Raw genomic sequence first — 8,543 nt, 5'->3', positions numbered from 1 at the left:
CAGCTGGTTTGTGAAATATATCTATAAGTTTGAATGATATTGAAAAGAGAAATGATTTCAAAGTCGGGATTACGTCGGTTACCGATTTGGAATCGCTACGTCGTTTAATCGAGTTTTGGAACTGTTTTGATAGCCGAATTCTGAGTTGAAGTTGTTATTGAGATGTTATCAATGTTATAGTATTTTTATTGTTCAGTTTCAGTCAAGTTTGGAAGGCCAACGACACGAGACGCCGACTTTGAACGAACGAAGAAAGAGTTGAGGTTTGAAATGCGATTGATTGATGAATTCTTGATGGTTTTGACTCGTTTCTGAAATGATAGATTGGTATGAAGTTTGATATATGTATTTTGATTATATCTCGCAGATTTGAAGAGTTCAGAACCGAGATAAATGAAGGTATAATGACGACATCGCGAAGTAGGGACTTTGAAACTCAAGAACGATTATCTTTGAGTTGGCCCGCAAAAATCACATACTTGTTTATGTTTTGAATTAATTGTGGTGTTGTTGATCCATCTCAGGTAGTGGATCTTTATATTCGAGTTGATATGATGTTATATTGAATTGATTCTATGCCAAGGTTGCTGTTAACCTTATTTGCGAGTCGGTTACGAACTCGTTAGATGGATATCCATGTCAAGATCATTTATGAATCTTGATGGCTTCGAAGTTATGTGAATCAATTCGTATTTAAAGTGTTTGAGTACTCTATTTGTTGAGTCGAGTTTGAAATAGAGTTAATATGATTTATTTAACGCTTTCGATATGTTGGTTATACTGAGAATTATATCTCACCGGAGTTTATCCGGCTGTTGTCTTGTTTTGTGTGTGTGCATGACAACAGAGAGGGCAGGAGCTGATCATCGACGTCATTGACAGCTGGGAGAGAGTCTAGCACGTGAGGGCTCGGGTTGTAGATGAGGTCTTAAACTTTAGAAGAATGAAACTTTGGTTTAGTTGGTTTTGGAATACATGTATCAAACTTGAGATAGTTTGTGTCGTTGTCGTTTATCGTTTCTTTAGTGACTTGTACGATGTAATAAATACATGTATAGATGCTTGAGACCTTGTTTATATTAATATGCATCATTGGATCTTTTATATCATGTTTTAGACTTGAGTTTGATGAATTGGAAGGAGTTGAAGGGATCAGATTTGTGGACAAAGAACAGGGTAAGTTTCTGCTCCAGGAGGCGCCCCGCGGTAGTTTTTGACGGCTCGCGCGCAGCCTGGAGATTAGCCTACTGTTTTGGAAAAAAACAGGGGCGCCCCCGCGGTAGTTTTTGGCGGCGGGGGCGCACCCCTTTTTGAAAAAAAAAAAAAAAAATTTTTTTTTTTAGATCCTTTCTTTCCTTATTAGTTTAATGATGCTTATTCATTAAATGCCCTTAAGATTTGAGATTAGCAACCCGAGGCCCCACAGAATCGGTGGTCTAAGGCATCAAACATGCCAATTAAAGTTGGGTCATGGTATTGACATTCAAGGAGACAAGCACCCACCAACTTTACTATTTCACATTTAATGAGCCTTGGACTCTTGCTCTCATTTGGCCTATAAATAGATGTGTTGTATAAGCTTTGTAGTATGCAAGAGTGTAGAGAATTCCTCATTTGTAAAATAAATATTGTGAGAATAAAAGTTTGAATGTGAATATTTCTCAAGTTCAAGTATGAAATTTATTTTGTCCTTATTCTTGAGTTTCATGTTCATGGCAAGCTAAATTTTTTTATGTCAAGGTGAAAAGGTTTCATTTTTGGTCAAGTATAATTTGGAAGATTTATTGTTATCTATTTACATCAAATACTTGGTACCTTGAATGTGGTTACCTTGATTTGTTGTCTAATATGATACAATAAATACTACAATAATTATATACTATAAATATATGTATTTATTTATAATAAAGTCATATATATTATTTAGACGATAGCGTGACACTGTTGGTTATTCTAAATAATATATTGTGATTTGAACTAACATTTATTTTCTCGCATCTAACTTTTACTTTCCGCAATTAACATTTACTTTCCGCTACTAACATTTACATTTTCGCAACTAACATAAAAAGTCATATATTTTATTTAGACGATAGCGTGGCTCTGCCGGTTGTTCTAAATGAAATATGGTGATTTGATCTAACATTTACTTTTATGTCAATTTATATTTATGCACTTATATATATATTATGGGTACCATATATTAATTATCGGTTAATCTGATATTAATATAGTGGGAACTATATTATATGATATATTTGTTTAAATATTTAATTGTTCTTTTATGTTTATTTTTATTTTAGTTTCTTTTATTTATTTTTGTTAAGCAATCTTAAATAAACCAACAATGAACCTTTGAAGCCTTGACAATTTTAAAATTTGTGAATTTGAAAGTTTATAATAATATTTCCATCTATAATATATCATTGCTAAAATTAAACTTACAGCATCCTCTCCGTGGATCGATCTCGTACTCACGAGTATATTACTTGCAGACAACCTACACTTGGGTGAATTAAAATTTAAGTTGTAGCAAGTTTTTGGCGCCGTTGCCGGGGAGGTATAAATTAAGTTTAATTTTTGTTATTAATGTTACTTATGTGAATAGTATGTTGTTTTTAATTGTATGATTTTTTGGAGTCGTAAACAAAGTGGTAGACTTGTTCGAGTATCTGAAAATATTTTAAACATGGAGGATAATTCTAATAATCAAGATGATAATAATAATAATAATAATAATAATAATCAAGAACATGAACAACCAAGAACACTTAGGCACCACATGAATCCAATAAGAACTAGTACACCATCTTGTTTAGTTTTTCCTCCTGCTGCGTCTAATTTCAATTTTAAACCTCAAATCATTCAACTTTTACCAAATTTTCATGGCCTAGATTCTGAAAATCCATATTTGCATTTAAGGGAATTTGAGGAGGTTTGCAACACTTGTAATGATCAAAATTGTAGCATGGATATTGTTCGATTAAAGCTTTTCCCTTTTTCTTTAAAAGATAAAGCTAAAACATGGTTACAAAATTTGAGATCAAGTTCAATAACATCATGGGAAGAAATGCAACAACAATTTCTAAAAAAGTTTTTCCCTTCCCATAGAACAAACTCTTTTAAAAGACAAATTACAACTTTTTCTCAAAAACAAGGGGAAACATTTTATCAATGTTGGGATAGATATAAAGAGTTACTTAATACATGCCCACATCATGGTTTTGAAATATGGAGAATAGTTTCTCACTTTTATGAAGGTTTAATACCTAAAGATAGGCAAATAATAGAATTCATGTGTAATGGAACTTTTGAAGATAAAAACCCAAATGAAGCTATGGAATATTTGGAGTCATTAGCAGAAAATGCTCAAAATTGGGATAATATAGGCTCAATTGAACCACCAAGTAAAACCAATAATTCAACAAATGGGGTTGGTATTTATCATCTTAAAGAAGATGTAGATATTCAAGCTAAACTTGCATCCTTAGCAAGAAAAATAGAGTCATTAGAAATGAAAAAGAGTGATCAATTAAAAAGTTTTCAAGAAATTGTCTGTCATATATGTGATACACATAGTCATCTCACAAAAAATTGTCCAACTTTGCCTTCATTTAAAGAATGTCTCCATGAACAAGCCAATTATGTTAACAATTTTAAAAAACCAACATTAGATCCTTTTTCACAAACATATAATCCTGGTTGGAGAAATTATCCTAATTTTAGTTGAAGGAACGATAATAATGCACAACCTTCACAACAACCTTTTCAAAATAACCAAAATCATCAAGGTTATGCTCCTTATATTCCACCTCCAAGAAAACATTTTGAAGATGAAATTCATGCATACATTCAAAAGCAAGAGTCTATCAATATTCAAAACATTCAATCTATGAATGATTTGAAAGAAACTCTTGCAAAATTTGCGTCTGCACTTAATATTCATGAAAAAGGAAAATTTTCATCTCAACCAAAACCTAATCCTATAAATCAAAATCAAGAAAAATTTGATCAAGTAAAATCTGTTATTACTCTTAGAAGTGGTAAAATAGTTAAAGATCCATATAGTGATGAAAACAAAGATCAGTCAAACTCAAAGATTAAGGATGAAAATCTTGACACTTTCGAGAAAGATGATACTTTGAGTCCTAAAATTAAGAAAGTTGATGATAATGTAATATGTGAGTCAAATAAACATGTTTCTTTTCCTCATGCATTAGTAAATAATAAAAAACAAAAAAATGATTCTGATATTTATGAAGTTTTTAAACAAGTAAAAATAAATATTCCATTATTAGATGCTATTAAACAAGTGCCTTCTTATGGAAAGTTTTTAAAAGATTTATGTACTGTGAAAAGACAATTGCATGTAAAGAAGAAAGCATTCTTAGCTGAACAAGTAAGTTCTATTATTCAAAATAATTCTACTTTGAAATATAAAGATCCAGGTTGTCCAACAATTTCATGTATTATTGGAAAAAATAAAATTAAAAAAGCTTTGTTAGATTTGGGAGCAAGTGTGAATTTACTTCCTTATTCAGTTTATGAAAAACTTAAGTTGGGAGATTTAAAGCCTACATCTGTCACTCTTTTACTAGCCGATAGATCAATCAAGATACCTAGAGGTATCGTAGAAGATGTGTTAGTTCAAGTCGATAAATTCATATATCCTGTGGATTTTATTGTCTTGGATACACAACCAATAGAAGTGCATAATGAAATTTCAGTAATATTAGGACGTCCATTTCTTGCAACTTCAAATGCTTTAATTAATTGTCGAAATGGAATAATGAAATTATCTTTTGGAAATATGACTTTAGAACTTAATGTGTTCAACTTATGTAAACAACCAAATTATTAATGAAGATGAAGATGATAATGCAATAGAAACAATCGTGGAAGAAAATATACACCAAGAAAACTTAAATCAACAATCTGAAGTTTGTTTAGTGGAAAGTGTTTTTAAATCAAAGTCATTTGAAGAAATTAATGAACTTGAAGAAGTAAAAGAAGATAATCATCCAAAACTTGAATTAAAAACTTTTACAAATAGAACTAAAATATGCTTTTCTTGGTGAAAATCAAACATATCCTATTGTAATATCTTCTACCCTCTTACCAAAACAAGAAGAAGATTTAATAACATTACTTAAAAAACACAAAAATGCAATTGGATGGACTTTGCAAGATATAAAAGGTATAAATCCTTTAATCTGTACGCATAGAATTCACTTGGAAAAAAATGCTAAAACATATCAACAACCACAAAGACGATTAAATCCACACATGAAAGAAGTTGTTAAAAATGAAGTTTTAAAACTATTAGATGCCGGAATTATTTATCCAATTTCGGATAGCAAATGGGTAAGTCCAACACAAGTAGTACCAAAAAAATCAGGCATTACTGTTATAAAAAATGAAAAGGAAGAATTATTACAAGCTAGGATTCCATCTAGTTGACGTATGTGCATTGATTATAGAAAATTAAATGATTCAACTAGAAAATATCACTTTCCGCTACCATTCTTAGATCAAATTTTAGAGAAAGTGGCAGGTAATCCTTATTATTGTTTTCTTGATGGGTATTCGGGGTATTATCAAATACCAATATCATTAGAAGATCAAGAAAAAACTACTTTCACTTGTCCTTTTGGAACTTTTGCTTTTAAAAGAATGTCATTTGATTTATGTAATGCTCCGGATACTTTTCAAAGATGCATGCTAAGTATTTTTAGTGACATGATTGAAGAATTTGTGAAAGTTTTTATGGATGATATAACTGTTTTTGGAAACTCATTTGAAAACTGTCTTAAAAATTTGGAAAAAGTTTAAAAAGATGTGAAGAAAAAAATCTTGTTTTAAATTGGGAAAAATGTCATTACATGGTTAAATCCGAAATTGTGTTAGGGCATGTCATATCCGAAAAAGGAATTAAAGTTGATAAAGCTAAGGTTGATGTTATTGCTAATTTACCATCACCAAACACGATCAAAGAAATTCGATCATTTTTGGGTCATACGGGATTTTATAGAAGATTTATAAAAAATTTTAGCATAATATCAAAACCAATTTCAAATCTTTTAACAAAAGATGCACAATTTGAATGGACTCAAGAATGTAAAACTGCTTTTAAAAAGATAATTAATCTTTTAAACTACATCACCCATTTTACAACCTCCTGATTGGTCTTTACCATTTGAGTTAATGTGTGATGCAAGTGATTACGCTGTAGGAGCCGTGTTAGGACAAAGAAAAGAAGGTAAACCTCATGTGATCTACTATGCTAGTAGAACCTTAAATAGTGCTCAAATCAATTATTCAACAACTGAAAAAGAATTACTTTCAGTAGTGTTTGCATTAGATAAAATTTTGATCATATTTAATTGGTTCTACTACTATTGTTTATACTGATCATTCTGTCATAAAATATTTATCAAATAAACAAGATGCTAAGCCGAGATTAATAAGATGGATTTTGTTGTTACAAGAATTTGATCTTGTAATAAAAGATGAAAAAGGAAAAGAAAATGTAGTAGCCGATCATTTATCAAGAATAATTTCTGAATCATCTCAAAACGAAATACCAATAAATGAAAATTTTCCGGATGATCAACTATTTTATGCTACTACTATGCCTTGGTTTGCTAATATTGTAAATTTTATTGTGACAAATAAAATGTCTTCTCATTGGAGTTCACAAGATAAAAATAAATTCTTGAAAGAGGTCAAAAAAATTTTATTGGGATGATCCTTATTTGTTTAAGTATTGTCCTGATCAAATTTTTCGACGATGCATACCCGACAATGAAGTAAGTAGTGTCATTAAATTTTGTCATTCTGAGGCATGTGGAGGTCATTTTTCGTCAAAGAAAACAGCTGCAAAAATCTTTCAATGTAGATTTTATTGGCCTTCTTTATTCAAAGATACGCATTCATTTTGCAAATCTTGTGAAAATTGTCAGAAAATGGGTTCAATTTCAAAATGAAACATGATGCCTTTAAATTCAATCATGATTATTGAAATATTTGACAGTTGGGGAATAGATTTTATGGGTCCACTTCCATTATCTTTTGGATTCACTTATATTTTAGTGGCTGTCGATTATGTTTCAAAATGGATTGAAGCAATTGCATGTAGAACTAATGATCATAAAGTTGTGATAAAATTTGTGAAAGAAAATATTTTTAGTCGATTTGGAATACCAAAAGCTATAATCATTGATGGGGGAAGTCATTTTATAAATAAATCATTTTCTTTGTTGTTAAGAAAATATGGTATTACACATAAAGTTTCTACTCCATATCATCCTCAAACGAATGGTCAGGTTGAACTTGCAAATAAAGAAATAAAACAAATTTTGGAAAAAACTGTTAATCCAAATCGAAAAGATTGGTCTTTAAGATTAAGTGATGCATTATGAGCATATAGAACTGCATTTAAAACATCATTGGGGATGTCACCATATAGATTAGTTTTTGGTAAGCATTGTCATCTACCTGTTGAAATTGAACATAAAGCTTATTGGGCTATTAAAGCATTTAATACTAATTTAGATGATGCATCTAAATTAAGAAAATTGCAAATAAATGAACTAGAAGAATTAAGAAATGATGCATAAGAAAATGCAAAGATTTATAAAGATAAAACAAAAGCCTTTCATGATAAAAATATGAGAAAATCGTTTGAAATTGGACAAAAAGTTTTACTTTATAATTCTCGCTTGCATTTGTTTCCAGGAAAACTTAGATCACGATGGATAGGTCCCTATGTTGTAAAAAATATTTATCCTCATGGTGCTGTTGATGTTGAAAATCCTAAAAATAATAATGTGTTTAAAGTTAATGGACAAAGACTTAAACCATTTTTAGAAAATGAAATTCTTAATGATGAGTTTATGCCTTTATATGATCCAAATTAATTGTTACTTATATTTTTATTTTATTTTTGCAGAATTGAGTTCACTTCCCGGTTAAGTGGCGGATAACGGTGTTGGAAACGCGGCTCTCAGATCAATCACGATTGATACCCGGTGCAGCGGAAGTTTAAAAATTTTATCATGGAACAATTCCATGGTGTGGGTATCAACCGTTTAACGATTAAATTATTGTGTGTGTAAAATTCAAATAACAATTAATTAAATTTTACCTCCAATCTCGCAACGAGATTAATGGACACCAACAGATTTGATCTGCTCTTGTTGTCTCTCCCTGGAACCGATGAACTCCTTCAATCAGGTCCACGAACAGAGGTTTAATCTCTCTGATAGATTGCACTAGAAAATCTATCAGAAGTTTTCTGCGAAGAGAATATAAACGAATCTGATTCGCTATTCCAGACTGCAATTCAAAATCACAGACCGGAAAATCTCGGGCAGAGGGGGAGGGGTCGGCCGAACAGAGAGAGAGAGAGCTAGGGTTCGAAAAATTTTCTCTGTCTCAAAAATTATGACCTGTTGTGTGTAATTTCTGTACTGCAATAACTTATTTATAATGCAGGCCACTAACACCTTAGGGCCCATTAGTCATAAGTTAGGGCCCGACAA

At 30.9% G+C, this 8,543-nt stretch overlaps 1 non-coding gene across 1 annotated transcript; it reads right to left on the bottom strand.

Annotated features, from left to right (window-relative positions):
- Positions 1 to 3,114: 3,114 nt before the first annotated feature.
- LOC140885785 (small nucleolar RNA R71) lies at positions 3,115 to 3,225 on the bottom strand. The gene has a single exon (XR_012151201.1). It is a non-coding gene; the product is annotated as a small nucleolar RNA R71 (small nucleolar RNA).
- Between the last annotated feature and the right edge of the window lie 5,318 nt (positions 3,226 to 8,543).

Source organism: Henckelia pumila, chromosome 2 (assembly GCF_033568475.1).
Source record: "Henckelia pumila isolate YLH828 chromosome 2, ASM3356847v2, whole genome shotgun sequence".
Lineage (NCBI taxonomy): Eukaryota > Viridiplantae > Streptophyta > Magnoliopsida > Lamiales > Gesneriaceae > Henckelia > Henckelia pumila.
The sequence above is the reverse complement of the archived record's forward strand: the minus strand, read 5'-3'. Positions and strand labels throughout refer to the sequence as shown.